General features: G+C 34.3%; 1 protein-coding gene across 1 annotated transcript in view; it reads left to right on the forward strand.

Annotated features, from left to right (window-relative positions):
• Positions 1-2,141, forward strand: part of LOC106875444 (cytoplasmic dynein 2 heavy chain 1) — a 297,845-nt gene that overhangs the window by 136,774 nt on the left and 158,930 nt on the right. The window lies entirely within an intron of this gene.

The raw sequence follows: 2,141 nt of genomic DNA on the forward strand, positions 1-2,141 counted from the left end.
AGCTTGGCACCAGTATGCGCATATATATATGAAAGATAAAGACCCCACGCTTTGGTCATGAATGACCAGGGGGCTGTACCCAAAAAATTTCCCTCCAAACCACAATGTCCAGGCAAGGTTGTTCATGGCAGACCAGCAGTCGCCCATGCATACCAGCCTCCCCTCTTCACACCACCGATGTTATCCAAGGGAAAGGCAAAGGGGCCGATACAGCTTGGCACCAAGTGATGTTGCAACTCATTTCTACAGCTGAGTGAACTTGAGCAATGTGAAATAAAGTGACTGGCTCAAGAACACTACACATAGCACTGTCTGAGAATTGAACTCACTACCTCATGATTGTCAGCCCAATGCTCTAACCACTGAGCCATTCGCCTTCACTATTGTTTTTATAATATACTATATAATATAATATAACACACACACACACACACACATATATATGTCAATTAGGAATTGCAAGAGTATTAACCTGGCATAGAATTCTATATACCTATGCTTCTGAATGTAGTATTAGTTGGGTACAGAGCAATAATAAAAAAACAAGACTTCATTTTTAAGGCTTTGATGAAATTGTAAAGCATTACTCAGGGGCTCAGTGATGAGTCCACTGTATTTTATAGCGGAAACAGCTGTAAGGTAATGAAGTTCATAAGATAATCAGTTATTGTCATCTTTTTCCTAATATACATACATGCATACATGCATACATCAATTTAAACCAAAAGAGCTACTTATAATTTCATGCTTTTATGATTCTTGAGCAGGCATATTTATAAATATTAGCTGTTCTTTCGGCTGTGTATTTAAATTGATATTTATCTCTTACTGAATGGAGTACTTTTTTGTTGATTCTACCTCTACTGGATAATTAAACTATATATATATATATATATATATATAATTAATATGACATATACTTAATGTATGTGCATTTTTTTTTGTCCAACAAAGACCCCCATCTCCTTAAGGACATATCGTGTTTAATAACATACATACATTAAATATGTCATATTTTTAATGTTTACATTATTTAAGCTGCTTCAAACACAAATTCTAATTATATTTTATTTGTGCAACACCTTTTCACATCAGCAAATAGCTTTTATGCTATTTGTATACATACCTCTAGCTGGCAAAACAGGTTGTTCCATAGGCAGATGAGTGTGGCACCAAAGAGCAGAAATGGTTGTGGAATATCAATATCTGTCACTCTCTTTCAAAGCAATTTCATTTTGCCTACCTTTGATGTATGCTGTGTTTAAAGGGCCTTCCCTGGATAAGGTACCACAGCTTCACAACATTTAATAATGAACATAAATTATGTCATATTGATAATGTTTACAGTTTCTGTTTATATATACATATACATATATGTGTGTGTGTGTGTGTGTGTGTGGTGTTAGGAAGGTGATCCAGCCATAAAAGTCATGCCAAAACAGACAGCAAAGCATGGTGCAGTCTTCTGCCTAGCCAGCAACTGTCAAACTATCCAACCTATGCCATCATAGAAAGTGAACGGTAAATGATGATGATGATGACTCTATATGTGTATGTGTTAAGTAAGATTCAGGTAAAAAGCTTGTCCACAGCTATTGGCTATCTGATGTCATCATACAGTGGAATAATGATTACACAACATTTCACCCATGTACTAAAGATGTAAGATTATGTTGAAACAATTGTAGTGATTTTAAATAAAGAATATTGTTAATTCCATTTTCTATCATTTATCTTTATATATATATGTGTGTGTGTGTGTGTGTATACATACATATACATACATGCATATGTATGGATATATATATTTGTTGTTTACACCACCTGTCTTCGTCTGTTGTTTTCTTCGTAAATTCTCCCATATATATTATATATATATATATATATATATATAGATAGATTCAAGGCTTGAATATGGTACTTATGCGAAGGCACCCGAATATCGCATCCCAAAAGGATGGGTGATTAAAATCAAACAATAAGCAACACGGATTTCAAAAGTGATTGCAGTACGCACGTTTCATGCTACTTCAATTTATTTAAGTAATGTGAGCATTACCTTAAATGCAATATGAAGAGCAATCTTCAGCTGCACGAAAAATGCAGAAAAAAGACATATTACAAATGTGGCAACATATTAA

Source organism: Octopus bimaculoides, chromosome 20 (assembly GCF_001194135.2).
Source record: "Octopus bimaculoides isolate UCB-OBI-ISO-001 chromosome 20, ASM119413v2, whole genome shotgun sequence".
NCBI classification, from domain to species: Eukaryota; Metazoa; Mollusca; class Cephalopoda; order Octopoda; family Octopodidae; genus Octopus; species Octopus bimaculoides.